Genomic DNA, 17525 nt, shown 5'->3' with positions numbered 1-17525 from the left:
ACAGAAGATAAAATGCCTGTTAAAAGTTGTTTTCATTTCAGCAGGCTATGACAAATAATTCATTTGAAAATAAATGTTTAAAGGCTTGATCCTGTTCCATTTGAGAGGGTGGTTTGCCACTGAGCCAGACACTGGATGGTCAGAGTCAGACCATTAATGAAATCTGAAAATAGAAATAGTGCAGCATACCTAAATGTTTCTAAATATTTCGCTATATTGTGCACTTTCAGAATGCACATGCATTTGGAATATTCTTGTGGCTTCCTAGAAATATTTAGTGCCTGTAATATGGAGGAAAAGAAAAGCTGAGAGGAAATCTGCCAGGGGTTGGGTTTTTTTTCAGTTAAAAATGTATACTTTCTTGTTGATAAAGGATGTAACCATTAAGTAGGCTTTGACATTTCTTGCTGAGAAGATTACAGACTTTTCTCTAAAACACCAATTTTAAAAGCTGTCTAGTTATCTACAGTTGATGCTCTTACCATTCCTTTTTACAGCAACCATTTTTCAAATGGCTTCTGATTCAGTCCCTCAGCCTGGTAACCATTGTCTCTTGAACACTTTTTATACTGCCCTGTTCCTAAATTGCTGACTATCCCAGATCTAGAAGATGAATTACTGCAATGAAAAATATTCAGCCATCAAAATGGCTGCTGTCCTTGCAAGAGACTGCATTAAATACTGGAAGTGGCCTAGCATAGATATTTCTAGTATTAGTGATACATTGAAAAAATCAGAAATATATTTACCATTTAATATGTTAATGAGTCAAGAGCCAGTGGGTAAGTATATCAGAAGAAAACAGCACATAACTTCCTTGTCTCCCTCTGTGCATTTTCTTTTTTTTGCCTGAATTGCTGTTTACACTGTAATTTCTTGTGTCTGTACAGAAGTTACGCTACCGCTGCTGGTACATTCAGCTGTCGGATCTGTTTATATGTTGATCCAGCAAAACATGTGCTTGGTACATCCTCTGCTGGCAACATTTGGAAACATCAGTTTGGTTTGTGGAGAATTGATTCTCCAGTTTCTGCTTCGGTGTACTGGATTTGCCTCTCTGTTTTGTAGGCACATCTGGCTTTGTGAAGGGGGTTCCCCGGAACCAGCCAGGGGAGACAGGGGATGCACAGCCACCAGGCTGCCAGGCAGGAGATATCAGCCCATGGCTATTTGCTATTTGGCCTCAGAACAGCTGATGGCACTGTCATACCACAGCTCCGAGCCTGCATGTTACCAGGCTGTCTGACCGTCTCAAATCAAGGAGCATAACTCTTTAAAGTTTTTATGGAAAAGAAGGCAAGCTGTGTAGTCTTTCTTCTCATTCCTTTTACCCCCAGTCCCCTGGGGAAATCTGCAGCTGTGCTCAGTGAAGAGCTGTCATTCATGGAGGCCCTGTGGGCAAAACGCCACTCTAAAGTGGGAGTTAATGTGGACAAGAAAACATTCCTGGCTCTCTGCATTTAATGTAAACAGGGCAACGTAAGGATTACTGAAGCAGCTTCCCACTAGGATGCACAAGCCAAGTTTAGTAGAAGGGGCCAGCTGGCCATTCAGAAGCAGCAAGGCAAGGTCCCCTCACCTGTCTCCATTTTTCTGGGCAAACCATCTGAGGAATTGGAGAACAGTTAGCAGCACTGGCAGCGGGGCTGGGATCTGGGGAAGGGCAGTGTCCATTACAGATTAATTATGTGAATGAAGAATGAAGAAAGAGCTATGAAATTAGTGTGAAATGATATTAATTTAGGATTGGCTAGTGCACAATTGTCTGAGGAGCATGTTGAAATTGTCCCTTTACTGATCAGGAGGTTTTCTATTCTATCCAAAATGAAGTTTCCTTCTTTTTTTTTTTTTTTTTTTTCCTTTTTCATTCTCTAACTTTGGGAGATAGACAGGTAATGTGCAAAATGTTCCACTGTATTACTTTTCACTCTAATAGCACAGGGAGATTAGTTACTGCTTAATCAGATGCTGTCTTCCCAAGGCATATTGATGAGGTCTGTGAAATTAAGCCATGCAGATCTCTCTGTCTCAGAGAGATGATTGTGCTGGAGGTGAGCCATGATGGTTATTCTTCAGAGTGAGCCATGTGATGGAGATAGAAAGACAGGGAAAAAAGACCATCAAATCAGCAGGAGATTGGCTGAATCAACAGAGATGCCTGATATTAGGAACTGGGACTGTCCTAGTGCCCAGGGCTCACCTGTTTGTGGTTGGGCAGCTGAACATGAAAGGTCCTGCCCTGCTACCCCAGAGAGCCATAAGTTAATAAATGCATGGCAAGGGAAGACATGCGCCAAGAGCAGATGCTCCAAATCATGCTTAAAGATGTTCCCACTGGACTTCACCCAAGCAGGGCCCATCACAGGAAGACTGCATCATTATTTTGGCTACTCTTTTACAGCCTCCCTCAGTAATCCAGGAAGGAACAAGCACTTTCATAAGGTCCTTCCATCTCAAAATCTGAGTGTCATGTATTCAAACATGAAACTTCAGTTGTACAAAGGCCTGTCAGTGCCACTGGGGTGATTCAGCCTTTCTCTCTCAAAGCAGAAGTGATCTGACTGCAAGTGTCATTGGACCCATCCATTTTCAGCTGTACCTGCAATTCTTCTTTGAAAGAACTGAGTACAATGCTAGGCAGAATTGATACCATTTTACAGTAACTTACTGAGAACAATCAATAAGTAGTGCATGAAATCCCAGTATTTAATTAGTGTTTGAACATTTAAGTGTGTAGAGAAATATTTAGTCGAAATGCATTATTGGGAATGGCAGTGCATGCAACATACTACCATGAGTACTGGAATGTCTTACAACAGCTCTGGCAAGAGGAAAATGCATGCAAGAATAACACAAACATGATAAGCAGACAATGAATAGTTTCCAGGTCATCTGTTATTCACAGGTGGTTTATCTGAAACGTGATGTACAAGATGGGTCCTGAGCAGAGCCAGACTAAAGAGTGACTCGATCGCTTCCTGAGAAAAGTGTTGTGCTTTGGTCAAATCCAACATACATACCATAAGATCAAGGGTTTTTAAAGTGATTTGACAAGGATAAACATTTTCTCAAGAAACACAAAAACACATGCCTTTCATACATCATTAGTCCCCTATCTGATCACTTTGTTAAAAGTTTTCAAAAATAAAAAGATCTCTGTCATTCCTGGCACGCTCATAAAAAGATGCTTTTTTTCCCAGTCTAAAGTGATCAGCAACTTTTTTGACTTTTCATTTAACATCAATCTGATCAAACCTGATTACTCTGACAGGAAAGATTCTGGGTTGGTTTTTTTTGTATATTTTTTTAATTATTATTACTATTATTATTTATTTGTTTCCTGTTTTCCTCCTTATCTTGCCACTCAATTGTCTCTCTAGTATATCTAGTTTGCAAGTGTACAAATGAGAAGGGATAATTTTTTCTCATAAAATTCAGAGTTCAGCATTGCTTGTGCTTCTCCCCTGATGAGACCTGAGGAATTTTTCCTTAGGTTGCTCAGTTTTGCAATATCTGATGATAGTGGCACTCTCCTAGGTTGCATCTCATAGAATCGCACAATTATTTTAGTTGGAAAAGATCTTCAAGTCCAACCACCAACCTTGTGCATGAGATCCATTACTAAACCATGTATATTAGTGCCACATCCATAGGTCTCTTCAGTAACTCCAGGTATGGGGAATTCATCACTTCTCTGGGCAGCGCATTCCAATGCTGAACATCCTCTCCAAGGATTTGGATCCTTCCCAATTTGCAAGCTAAATTTCCCCTGGCACAACTTGAGATTATCCCCTCATGCAGCTTGAGATCTCCACATTGTCCTTGGCTGAGACCTGAGCACTGGATATGCTGAGACTGTTAACCCTCTATAAGTGTGGCCTCCCTTTGACAGCCAAATACAGATCACATCTGAGAGGCAACAGGCAATTACCCAGTTATCCAGCATGGAAAACACTAGCCCCAGATGCCTCTTCTCCATGGCTGATGCCTTACCCCAAGCCATAGACAACCAGCCAGATGTGGGATGCCTGCCTCTCATTGATAAGACCAGGGTTTGCCTAAGCTCCTCTTTGTATTCTGCTGGTAGCTGTTTGGCTGCTGGCATAAGGGATACGGAGCCAAGCCAAGCAGCCTGCTTGCTCCCTGCCCTACGTTGGCAGAAGGCTAAATATCCTCCAGAAGGAGGGGGCTTGGGAAGCACTGAGACTCAGGATGAAGAGTGCTGTGTCTAAGCTAAGAGGTGTTCCAAGGCACAAAGTGAAAGAGTGACACTGAGTGCAAATCCTAGACTCTACATTCATCAAACAACATCGTTTTGCTAGATGCTTTTATTTTATATCAGAGGACTTGCCATTAAAGAATAATGGGAGGTTGTTGAACACAGCGTGGATTAATGAAGGAAATTCTACTGACCAGCTTTTGCGGGGATCAGGTGAAATCCAAGGATACTTTGGAAAGGATACAAGGAAAACCCAAAGGATACTTTCTTGTCTTAATATTAGGAAGTTTATTACTTCGCTGACAATAAGGCTAGAGATATACAAGATGGCAAGCCCGTTTTAAGACACTTATTATAAGATCAAAAACCCCGCGGCCAGATGACACAAAACACTAAAACAACTTCAGTCTGTCAGTTCAAATTTGTTCCAAATATTTTGAATTTTTAGTACAACTTCAATCTGTCTTGACAGATCAGTTTTTAGCTCATCCTGCCCGTTCTGACTTTATGCCGAATACACTTCATCTGTTTACCCATAGTTGGGATAAAACCTGACATGTATCCATACCTTGTATTCTTGCTAATTCATCTGAAATGTGCCCATGCCTCACTCGGGTGAGATTTGTACCACGAATTGATCCAGAGGAAGAGAGGTATTATGCTATGGAAACAGCCTGCATGTGTCTTGTTGATAGAAATGACATCTGACAGAAAGAATTGAGGAAGAAAGCAAAAGGAATAGAAGCTGTAAAAAAGAGCCAATGAGGAAAAAAAAAATAAAAAGATCTGAATTATGAAGAAGAAAAAAAAAACAAAACCAGTGAAAAAGGTGTATAGAGCCATACATAAAACTGCATGTAATGCCAATGTGGCTATGCATAGTATCAAAACACTGAGAACACAAACTAAACACAACTCATGTCTAGGCAGGAAGTCACTACACGTTTCTGGACTAGACAGAATACTGTATAATGAGTGAAGTTCTGTGCTCTGTGTTATGAAGGTTAAAAGCCAGAGTGAACCTCTGTGCTTTAAAGTTGGTTAATTGTAAACAATTGCAAGTCACTTTGGTAAAGCAGTCTGGATTGCACATATGGAGTTCAATATACTTTTACTGTAGCTCTGTACATCTGGAAATAAATAAACAGGAGATGTGTATTAATAAAATTGGATGACTCTATCTGGAAGAGGAGAAGAAAATCTCATCAAAACCTAATGAAAGACGATTTAAGAGACTAAGGGGAATAAAATACCACGCAATCACATTAAATTAGTAACTGAAAAACTCTTGAGAGCAGATTTAGATCTGACAGATTTCTAACTCCTTGCCTTTTTTTCTAAATGATATCCTCTTACAGGTATTCTGACTGCTTCATTTTTGGATGACAGCAGCTCTGCCTCAGGAAGTAGATGTCCATCACAGCTTACATGCCATCTGGAATCCTTTGGTGCAAAAGAGACTATGCCATGATTTTGTCCTATTCTCTTCTTTTGGCTGCTCAGGAAATGGAGAGAAACTTCCAGCCTGGCCACCAGCATACCACATGTTCAATGAGAAAATGAAGCAAGTGCTGGGGAGAGCAGTGATGAGTAGAGGCAGTGTAGGTGGGATAAAGTTAGTCCAAGGAGTATGCCAAAAATTGAAGGTATCTGGGTTCTTCCTGCTCAGAAATGCGTGAGAAATCAGCATTGTTCATAAATAAATAAATGTCTGTAAAAGCAAACTAATGAAGGCATAATAGATATCTTTCTACAGAAAAAAGATTATCAAAGTAAATAACAGGTTGCCCTTACCTAACTGGATAATCAGTTAGAGGAGGTGTGTATTCAGGATCACAAAGTCTCAGATGTTTATGCACAGTAACGTAACCACACATTATCACTCCCTTCATTTATAACTGCCAAATACTTTCTCAAAGAGCACTCCTCCTTTTTTATCTCTCCTTGAGAAATAAAAATAAATACTTAAAAAACAAAGGTAGAAAGCGGGTTGCTTTGTTGTTAGGTATCAGCATGGAACAGTTCTGGTGAAACATCTTTAGATATGGGCAGCTTGATTTATTTCTAATAGATGATAGGTATGACTACAGAAGTTGTATTTCTTGTGTACCTTTGAGAGGAAGGAGATTCATTTGGCATTATCTGCAGTCAGACTTTGAATGCTTCTATTACCAAAATAAAAATCCTAAGCTGTAGAATTGCCTCTCCTAAGAAAATTGATTGTGCTCATGAAAGGAACATATACGAAGGTAGAAGAATGTCTATTAAACATCCTGAACCTGCAAGTGCATACACATTTACAAATTCACCTGCATTCAGTGAGTAATCTTTCCAGCTGTTTGTTCATAAATGTAAGCGTCAATTCTTTTTCCTGCTTTGAACAGAAGAGGGAGATACATTTCCTCTCATTACCTACAACTAATGCAAGAAATCACCACAGAGTCTGACCTTCGAAGGTTTGTCATCAGTAACTAAAGTTTTATATTTGATGAGATTTTTCACAGTTTAATGATTCACATTTTAATCACAGAACAAAAAGGGAGAAGGAAGAGCAAAGGGTTGCATCTTACCCTGCCCCAGAGTGCCACAGCATATTCTTGTGACCACAAGATCAGGCAAACAGTTGGCTTTCCTCTCAAAGCAACTCATCTGCCCCCAAATAATTTCAGGATTTCTGTGAATTAAGAAGCAGTGTTGCAGAGCACGAACTCCATAGCTTAGCACTCACGTATATGACAACAGAACTGATGCAGCTCTAATTTGAAAAGAAGCAACAAGCAACCTATCAGTTGTACCTCTACTTAAAAACAGAAAAACATCCTCATTGCTCTGTACATAGGCCACAAAGACAGAATTTGACACTTGGTTAAGGACAGTGGAAGAATGTTTCTGCACCTGGTAAATACAAGACTCTGAAAGGGTTTTCCTTCTCTGCATTTATCAAGTGAAAACTGTGTGAAATGAGCTTTGGAGCGCCTGCAAGCCTTTTAGTGATTAAAAGCACAGTCAATTGCAATGCAACACTAAGCACAATTATGGTAATCAACTCTAAAATGCAACTGAATCCTTAATATTAGTGTCAATTTTGTTCATGAGAAACTGGATTTAGGTACTGTTACTTGATTAATTAACCAAGAGCTGTGAGGAAGCAAGGAAAGTCTGAACACAAGACAGGGCTCAAATCCTAGGAAACTGTAAATACTATCACATCAAGTAGAACATGTAGAGCAGTTGTGCTCTGCAACCACCCACTACTAAATGCATTCAAAAAGAAACCTCAGCAGCAGGGGAAGGCATCCAGGAGCAGCAAGAGGAGGTTGTATCTTGGAACAAGGAAAAGAAATGCCATACAGGTGTCCAGAGGCCTTGGAGATTGAGGCAGAGCTCAAATGCAGGGAGTACAGGACACTGCAAATGATCCATTACTTTCACACTGTACCACAGCAAAGGCTCTGAAAGCTTGTTGGTTTTTTTCTCCACATGATTCTTGGCACTTGGGAAGGGCAGCAGATCATTGTGCCCTGAGGAAATGCTGGGAGAAAGGGCATCCACATTCACATCACTACCACAGCCAGACTTACACTGTCTGTGCTGTAAGCTGCTGCTGCTGGTGCAGATGAGCAACTCGCTTCACTGGAATCTGTGCCAACTCAGGTGTCGCAGTTTTATTTGATTTCCAGCGTTTATATGTGAATTTTATTTTAGAAGATGCAATCTGAAAATGGCTCAATCTAGTGTTTCCTTTCCATTTTTAATAGAAACCATACTCAGTTTTCACATATATGATTTTTCTTGCAGAGTATTTCTTCTCCCTCCTTGAACAAGGGGCATAGTTCAGAAAAAAACAGATGCCAGATTATGATACAAAGTGAGACATCCACAGACACTGCGTTTCCTTTGTCCTCTGGGAACCAAACCTGCCTCAAGCTCTATAGCATGCAGACATCTAGTGGCTGGATGATATAGTGCAATTAAACATCTTTACGGGACACCTGTAAAAATTCTGTCCAGTCACATCATCATCTGAATGCCAGACAGCACAGATTCTACTGCAAACAGATTCTTTGGCTCTGCAAGTCCATTTGCCATTCGGAATGGCCCTAGTATGGACGTTTTAGGATGCTCTGGCCTCATGTTTTCTAGGATATTGTTTTGAATTTTGTGGAGCTTGGGTGGACAAAATGTACAATGCCAAGAAATCAGGAAGGTTCAAAACGCTGCGGCACATCTGCTAAATGGCAGCCTGTAATTTCACACTGAGACTCGTGCACTTGATAATCATTACTGGCTTTGCTGCCAAGAGCACACAGCTATCAGGGTTTTTTGTGTTTGTTTTTGATTTGCCTCTTGAGTAAACATCTCCTTATCTCTGTGAATTACTGCATGTTTCTAAGCTATGAATAAATCTTTCCGCTACCTTTCGTTTGCATTTTTTCTTTTTGCTCAGCCACACATAAGATTATACAAGTAAAGAGATCAAACATTTTTCTAATTGTGACTCAAGATAATGAAATTTCACTTCCAGCTGACCTATAGAGCAGAAATCTGGTATCTTCACAACATGAGGTTAAACATATATTTTCCAGAATTACTTTATACCTGCTATTTACAGTTCTGCTGACACAGTGTATCATATGCAGTTATGTGTTTCTCTGCCTTATCAGAGCTTTCATCTGTTTCATGCTCACCACTGTCAGATGTTTACATGAGAGGCACTTCAGAAAACACTGTTTATAGTGTATGTTTATATTAAAGCCTAAGGGATGCAAGAAGTTTATGTCTATGTAAGATCAAGATGTTTTTCATCTCCATCTCAGACATAACCATCATCTTAAACAATGCTTATATTCTTGAATCGCCAGCTTTCACAAGTGCTCTACTTTTCCAAATAGTGGAGTCTGTGTTTATTTCTTTATTGTTTTCCTGGGGGAACAAAAAAGTAAGCCACAGGGAATGTGGTGAAGAGATGACATGTGGGATAAGGGTTGCTCTGTGCCACCATTTTCCTGGTGCTGGTAGGAGAGGGACATGAGAACAGCAGACTCTGGGAACAATGCACGCTGCATGTGACTTGTAATCACTGATTTGACAGTTGGTTGTCACCTAAAATGAGCCACTTTCACCCCAAATGGGCAAGTTCCACCTGGAATGAGCCAGATTCAATGAGTTTTAGTGGAGATTGGAATAGAGAAGGAATATTTCCAACCACAACTCTGCTAGATAAAAGTACATTAAAGGAAATTTCTTTATGCTGTCTTTGCTCTCTGCTACCTTTACGCTTTATCTTTGTTTTTCATGGCTTAAGTAACTCATTGTATACTTTATAGGGCAAATTCTTTCAATGTTTACCTAATATTTCCTTTCCTCAGATCCCATCTCCTGTTGTTTGCCTGATACCTGGGGAGGTGCAGGGTCTCTTTGAATCAAAATGAGGTCAGGCACTGGATAAGACAAGCAGAAATGAAAAGCTGAGACTGCCTCTGTACACAGCATGATAAGAGCACCAGCAAGAAGGATTTGAAGATACTGGATGGAAGAGCCACAGAAATGACCCAGCACTGAAAAACAAACCTTGCAGTTGAAATCATTACTTCATCAGGAGAAGGCTGAAGAAGTAACCTGACCAGTGAGTCAATGCTGGGTAGATAACTTTGCAGATGAAGTCATACCAAGTTTTCATGGACAAGGACCACATGTGTTACAGGGCCTTATGAACAGTCTCTCTCTCTCTCTCTAAAGTAGCTGACTGCTCTACTTCTTATGCCTGGCATTGTATGGGTAACAGCTCTGTGATCAGAGGAATGTCCCTCAGGTGGGTGATACAGGATAGAAGGCATTTGAAAAATGAGTGAAAAAGTCATTAATACACCTGAAGCATTCAAACAAAGAGAGTAAGCCCCAGGAAAAGATTAATGATTATGTCTTCTTGAACATCACCCAGTGTGAAGGTCCTGTGACTAAATAAAAAATAATGGGGACAAGAGAAGTAAGCAGCACTTGGACATCAGGAAAAGGGGAAAATATCCACTCATACAAACACCAACTGAATATGTACAGTGGTGGTGAACTGATGTTAGGCACATACTCTTCACAGTGGTACTTCTTAGCTTTAATTAGAAACTCTTAACATTCATTTTAGAACAGTTTTTCTATGTCTAGTATTCTGAAGATATGAATAAACACAGAGATGTGTGCTAACATACATAGCTACACAGACAGTTACGGTTTCAAAAATAAATGTGCACCTGAACACTTCCAACACATTCTACAAGGCCCAATCTCAAGGAGATGTGGTGAATGGTTCTCCAGCTGCCTGGCATTTCAGCAGGCAGCGCTGCTGTACGAAGGATGAACAAATCACACAGACCTGATCTGATTAGGCAGGAGCCCATGGCCACCCCCCACAGTTCAAAGTGCTCTGAACACACGTGAAGAGCTTTAGATCTCCAAGTGTTCCTTCAGAGCTTCAGAAAACTACAGAGGAATCCAAAGAGCCTATCAACTGCAGTGCGAAGGTCAGCCACGGGGAACGTACCGTCCCACCTCACCTGTCTTCTCCCCAAACCTGTGTTTCTTATTCTCTGTATTATCCTAACATTTACCTGAAGGCTGCAAAGCCAGCTTTTGCCTATGAGGCATTTAGCTTCTTCTAAGTATGATATCATAACTTTCTGGATCAAGTGTGCAACTCCTACCTGTGAATTTCTTCTAGCCTCCACGCCTCCTGGAAACCTCTAATTCACATATCTAATAAGTCTTTAAAATTATACGGTGCACCACTGACACTAATAATTACCTTTAAAAACCCTTCCAGTGCGGATAGCAATCTAATTAGGACAATTTTAGTGGCTGTAGACTTGAAAAGGACATTATTAATTGAGGGCCTTACATTACTCTTAGAACACCTTTATCAATTTTTATGATTTCTTAAAAATGTTAATACAAGGCAGGCATATGGAACTCTAATTGAAGAGTAACAGAGTCTTGCCACACTTCATAAAGCCTCTCATGGGTGCAGTGTAACCAAAGGAATACACAGAGAGCCCTTTCTGCAAATTCCTCCCTGTGGATTCCTACTGAAACCAGAAAGACTAATTTAATTTTTCCCAACACACCACAAATGTGGGTTGACCGCTCTGTAATTAGGAGTGCCTTTTGCAAATGAATTTGTTATAATTAGATCTGGTTCTAAAGCCAAAATACAGTTGTAAGTATTTTTACCTGCATTTTTTTTTTCATTTCTTTTTAAGCCAAGCCTTAAAAAAAAAAAAAAAAATCACAAATGTTGAGACAAGTTTACAAGCCTCAGTTCCTCAGTAGTAGGATTTATACGACTCAAGTTTAAAAGTCCACAGCAATGCAGGAAAGAACAGCAAACACAGGAAGGGAGCACAGGAAAAGGAAGTAATGGACTTCAGATTTTCAGTGGAGACATTACATCATTTGTTTTGCAATGTATCTGTATTTCACAGCCAGAATAATATCAGCCAGCTCCAAGATAAGGAACATATTTATTCAGAGAATAAACTATTTCAGATTTCATCATTATGTCAATATTTGCCATATTAACATTACAGTTCCCAGTTCCTTTCAGTTAATACCCAATAGTTAATAACACATCACGTGCAAAGGGAAAAGATCTTCTGAATGAGTTAAGTACACATGCCAAGAACCACCAGGTTCATAGTCTGGTTAACTCCAGTTTTGGAGGGCTTTCCTTACTTGGTGCAAGGAGATAGGAAGATGTCCTCAACTGGCAGGTATTTTTCCTTTTTTATTTTCTTTTTAGAGATTTCAGAGCTGAACCTGACAACTACAGATTATCACACAATATCTGCAGACAACCTGGCCAAGCCTTTGCAGACTGGATACTACGTATAGCAACCTTTATGCAGAGACTCCACCCTGCCCTATGGCAAAGTATGGAGGATACCAGGCTCTGGAGTTGGGAGTTGCAATTGCCTGAGGAGTTGTAGAATCATTGAATATTCCAAATTGAAAGGGGCACATAAGGACCACTGAGTCCCTGCAGATAGAAGAGGGGCAGCATCCACTGAGGCTGTTACTTTGATGTAAATGCTGGGCTGTTGCAGATAGGAAAATTATTATACATAACTCTAAGAAATATGAGTTTTCATAGGCTCAAGGAGCGATTTATTAACGACAACTCCACTAATCCTCATAAACAGATGACTTCATGATGGACTTACATGCTCTTATTGCAACACCAAGGTCAGCTGCATGTCTCTCCACACATTCCTGCAGTACACATAGTTACGACCACATGAACCGGTGAGCAGCATCCACTCCCTCTCACCATGTTCATATGCAGTGTGTGGGTTTCTCCTATTGTTTCTCCTGTCCCTAATACACACATATATGACTCTGAGAATTTGCTACTCATTTTTCAGCAGCAGCCCCCCAGAGATGGAGTAAGCATGCCTTGTGACACTACATTTACCACTGCATGGTGATGACTTTGTGATTGATGATTCACCCATCTGCTCCCAGGGAGTAACCTTTGCTTTGTCAACCTCTGTTTGCATCTCCATTGTGCACTGCCTGAAGCTTGCCATCTGTGTCTCTGCATTCTTGCACTCACACAGGTCTCACCATAAACGTGCTAGCAAAATGGACCGTGCTGAAAGCCATGGAGACCAAAGCTATTCACACCATGTGACATTGTTTTTCAGTGCCATGTGTTTAGAAGGAACTGTAAGCTAAGAGCTTGTCTTGCAGGCTTGGTCTACTTCTCTCTCTTCTGCTCTGTCAGAGCTGTGTCATGTGTGGCCCAGAATGGCAGTTCCCATGCTGTGTAGCAGCTCAGGACCTGCAGAGAAGGGCCTCAGACCACCATCATCAGCCATGTGCAGAAACAAATGGAACTGTCATAATTCACAGGAGAACAAAGGCTGATAATTTTCTGCCTGAAATGATAATTTCTTTGTAAAATTCCATGACTTTGTCTGCTGTTATATCAATTAATTTTCCTTATTCCAAAGTTGTTTTTTATTCAAATAAGGTTCCTAATAATGCAAATGTCATTCAGCTTTATTCTGGTAGGCCATGTTAAGTGCTTGTCAGATAAGTGTTCATTTCTGCCCAAAAAAGAACTTTGAATTTGTATAATACTTTGTGAGCAACCAATGGTTTTATTAGCTTTACAGAACACACCTCCCCCCTACAGAAAAGATGGTTACTGACAGCAAAAGAGATGCTACAAAATAAAATCAAATGTAACATTCAAAACAATGAGTATTTCTCTATATATTAACATTTATACCAAGCTTAAAATTAGTATTATTTGGATCACAGACCACTATTGAATGCTACTGCAAAAAAGGAAATTACATAAGCAATGATTATTACCATTTAAAAATAGCTAACGGTGTAAATTGGAAGATTTAATGCTTTCTTCTTTTAATGTACAGCCCCATTTCCAGAATTTCACTGAACTGTGAGGACAGAACAACTGTCACAGCTGTCTATCAGAGTTGAATTAGATGAAGACAAACAATACAGGCTTTGTGGTTCAACTGAAGCAGCAGCCTCAAAAGTTTCCATTTCTCATCCAAGGGCACTGTGGGAGCATTGTCTTCTCCCTCTCTGAAAAGAGAATGGAACAATTATGTTACTGAAATTCCTCCACAGTGGGTCTGAAAGAATGTTTAGGTCCAGCCAAGGAGACAGGAGAAACTAAAAGTAGTGGTTCCATGGACAGCAGGTGGGGGCAGTTTCCGGGTATATACCTCATGGACATAATGGTCCTGATTCTTCTCCTGTAGGGTAAAGCCAGCACTGGAAGATTTAATAGCAATGGAGGAAATGGCAATATAAAATGCCAAGTGCAGGAGTAAACTTGAAACAAAGCTTTATTGGCTTTCTGAATCTATCAGGTAATTGATTTTAACGTGGAGAGCATAGTTTTAAATAGAAAGTAAAATATACTATTACACAGAAGGTTTTTTTTTACCATTTACCATCCCAGGGGCCCTACCAAGAAAAGTGCTGAGTACACAGCCTTCATGGGTGTCAGATGGGCTCAGATTGAAAGCAATGGCCCATTTTGTTCCTCCTGATAGCAGTAATATTCATATTCATCAGCAGTAGAGATAAATTAATATTTGGCTTCATGCAAACACATACTTATGTGCTACAGCACAACCTTAAGAAATCAGCTGCTGAGTTGCCTCACTTCAGAAGTGGTAGGTATGAGAATGACAAATCATTTCATCCTGTTGTACTAGCAATCTCATCTTTCCTGAAGTTATTTTAGCACTCAGAATGTATACGCAAGGAATCCATAAGTGCTTGGGTGCAATAGATTACCTGGAGCTACAACAACTACTTGCAGGAATAGTCAGCACATTTCTAGAGAGTTTCTACTCTTTTCCTTCAAGACAACAGGAGTGTAAAGGCTGTCAGTCACCTACAACAATGTCAAGGAGTAGGTGTCTGCATGCAGGACAAACTGTGCAATGATTTCTGTATTCTCTCTACATAGACAACACGCCCCCCCAAAGCCATGAGATTTGGCAGCAGGATCATTTGATGATCAACATCAAGAATTTTTAGCCACTTCTAGTGGCTACATTCTAAGGGAAACTGTAGGTCCTTCACAGAGCAGCTGATTTTAGCCATAGTTACACTTTATGCAATAGCACAGAGGATTGTCAGTTCTACCTGGGGCTTAGCACAAAGGTGCAACATTAAAAATAAATAAAATAAAATAAAATAAAATAAAATAAAATAAAATAAAATAAAATAAAATAAAAAAGCAAGCACATAATGACAGCAAGTTATTCTCAGACTCTGACATGTTTTTCAGTGAGCTACTGATAAGATGGTGCAGGGACCAACCCCTGCCTGAAAAGGAACGTTTCTCTTGTAGACAAAAGATACTTGATCAGATGAACAATCTGAGTAAGCTCAGAAGCTCCAAGAGCTCAGAAGAAACCAAAACTCTGCATTCTTAAGGTTCTACATAGGCAAACTAATGCTTTGACAAAGTGACACTTTCTTAATCTCCATTAGTGCTAAACTAATTAACAAAGCAGTTTTATACACTGCAGTAAGTAGTATCTCCTTTCTTGGAGAATCCCTAGTGTGATATAAGGGTGATTGAGTATCTAATTACTCCATAATTGAATGCACACTTTGTACATTTTTCACTAGTTTAAGCTTAATGCTTTTGGTCCAAAAATCAAAGTCAGTGAAATTAAGTTGAACTGCAATTTCGGCAGCTATTGTATTACTGGATTACTTTTGGAAAGGAGCCTAATTACAAGCCAATCTGAAGATTTCAGTTGTGCTTGTTACAAAAATACCTAATGTATAATCTAACAAAAGACTAATTATATATACTGGTGGTGGTGTTATTCATGTTTACCCTTCATTCACATTTAAGACTAATTTTTCTACCATGCTAAATTAATAGCACTGTTCCACGACACATATAACCAAGTAACACACTATTATCTACTATGCAGACATCAAGGTACCTGCTTCTCTTACTCTTTTGAAGTGTTTATAGAAAGGTGTGAGGGTTGCTCTGAAAGTAACGCCTCCTATTTTAAGATGTTAGCCCACAACATCAGGGGTAGTGCTGGTGTTATGATGGTAGAGGTTTAATCTCCCTGCCAATATTCCATTACATTTTATTACTCTGTGTCAGACAGTAGAAGAGCAGTCTGACAAAATGGCGTCTGATATGGAAGAGTTCAGGAAGCAGAGAAAAGTCACTGAAATCCTCCATGTAGAGAGAAAAATGGTTACCCACTGACATTCATCAACAGACATTCGCTGAACATTTATGGAGACCAAACAGCAGATGTGAGCACAGTGATGTGGTGGGTGGTGCATTTCAGCAGTGACAGCAGCAACGAGTAAGACAAGCCACATTCCAGATGGCCATACGCAGCTGTCCCACTACAAATGAAGAGTGTCTCAATCAACTCATCCACATAAATCAGCAGATTATGACCAGGGAACTGTACACATTCAAATATCGGCTTCACTGCATTAGAAACAGGACAGCAATGTTGCTAAGTTTGTGCCAGGTGCATCCCATGAATGCACCATCCAGGAATAGAAAGAACATTGTTCGCAATTTCATCAGGACCTAGTCAATACAAGCTTGAAGGTGACAGTTTCCAGGATGGCATCATTACCGTTGACGCAGGGTAGTGTTACCATTCCAAGCCAGAGTCAAAACAGCAGTCCATGGAGTGGCAATGTGTGAATTCCTCACCGAAGAAAAAATTCAAGACACAACCCTAATCAGGTAAAGCGATGTGCACTATCTTTTGGAATAGGAAAGGGGTGATGCTTCTGGATTTCCTGAAACCCGGACAAACCATCAACTCTGACCACTACAACATGATGATAACTGAGCTGAAGGCTCAAACTTCCAGAGCTGGGCCAGAGAAGAAGGCAACTTTTCTCTTGCAACATGATAATGCCAACCCCCACACCAGTCTGAAGACTGTGGAACACATCATCAACTCTGCCTTAAGTGTCCTACTCTGTGCACTGCATAGTCCTGTTTGGCACCTTCTGACTTTCATCTGTTCAGGCCAGTGAAAGATGCACTGCACGGGCAATATTTTCCCAGCAATTATGTCATCATAGCAGCTGTTAAACACTGTATCACCTCCGCTTATTGACATTTTTACAAGAGCAACACGCAGGCTCTCGTTCATCATTGGTGAAGATGCACAGATAATGTCGGTGACTGTGCTGAAAAATAGTTTTTATAACTAGCAATGTGCTCTATTAAATAGTGTTACTGTGCTTCTTGCATATGTTGCAGCTTCCATGGAAACAAAAAGGAGGCATTATGTTTGGAGCAACCTATGTAATACTTCTTCAAAATTGCACAAATGTGCTTGTATATTATAATCAGAAAACTGCCTAGATTATTTACTTGTTTATAGAGTGTATTTCTGCCTTTTAAATCTCCTTTGCTTGGATTGAGTACTACATATAAACAGAGCTCCAATGCTTCTGATGGAATCCTCTAATGCATAAACTGTTGGAAAACCTGAGGTCTATCATCAGAATACTAATGATTTAAAGCAAAGAAACATTAACAAGGTAAAAAAAAAATCCACAAATCATCCTGAGAATGTAAATATAAATAAATGCATGGTTCTAAGAATGCTTACTTCTAATTTTTGCGTTTGTCAATTTTACATACTCAGATTCCTCACAGAGAATGTATTCTCTTGAAGAAAACTGGAATAAATGCAAGACAGCAACTATCTCAAAAACAGGGAGCAGAGGAGGAGCAAAGATCAGGGCCAAG

The 17525-nt window shown here is 40.0% G+C and overlaps 1 protein-coding gene across 1 annotated transcript in view; it reads right to left on the bottom strand.

Moving 5' to 3' along the window:
- Positions 1–11713: 11713 nt before the first annotated feature.
- CA8 (carbonic anhydrase 8) overlaps positions 11714–17525 on the bottom strand; it is a 55569-nt gene continuing 49757 nt past the window's right edge. Inside the window, exon 9 of the mRNA XM_048939949.1 lies at positions 11714–13825. The gene's annotated coding sequence lies outside the window, so the exon portion shown is untranslated. The remainder of the gene's footprint in view (positions 13826–17525) is intronic.

Source organism: Lagopus muta, chromosome 3 (assembly GCF_023343835.1).
Source record: "Lagopus muta isolate bLagMut1 chromosome 3, bLagMut1 primary, whole genome shotgun sequence".
Lineage (NCBI taxonomy): Eukaryota > Metazoa > Chordata > Aves > Galliformes > Phasianidae > Lagopus > Lagopus muta.
This window is presented reverse-complemented; position numbering and strand designations above follow the sequence as displayed.